This window comes from Plasmopara halstedii, assembly GCF_900000015.1.
Source record: "Plasmopara halstedii genome assembly, contig: Scaffold_253, whole genome shotgun sequence".
In the NCBI taxonomy this organism is placed as follows: Eukaryota; Oomycota; class Peronosporomycetes; order Peronosporales; family Peronosporaceae; genus Plasmopara; species Plasmopara halstedii.
Genome location: NW_020187174.1, coordinates 641976 through 642503, shown reverse-complemented (window position 1 = coordinate 642503; position 528 = coordinate 641976).

The following is a 528-nucleotide window of genomic DNA, read 5'->3' as shown; positions in this document are numbered from 1 at the left end:
ATTGCGCACACGATAACGCGACATGATTGCGCACACGATAACGCGACATGATTGCGCCAACAATGACGCCATAGGAAAGGCTTAGAGGTAGCTCGGAATAGCGAACTAAGGACCTACATACATTTACTTCCAAACTTGCCTTCTACTGCTCTTTTCATCTCTTAACAAACCTAGCGACCGGGACGCGTGTCACGGTCCCGAACCCTTGACTTTGAGAGCGTAAACGCTGTCTAGTCTTAGACTTGGATGCAAGGTATGACCTCATCCTAGGAATGACATGGTTGGAGCACCGTGAGCCATGGATTGATTGGAGGTCAAAGACCTTGGACGCTACGCGTACGTCTCCTGTCGGAGCTTTGACGAGTCATGAACCCACCGCTGCTAGGAGACAAAAGCGCTGTTGGCGAGAGCACTGGACCGAGACGTTCAACGTGCTGGACATTGGAATGTCCGAGTTAGTAGACACCAAAGGTGTATCGGAGTCTCGAGCGTGGCACGCGGGCTGATCGTGGAGTGGCACGTAACCCC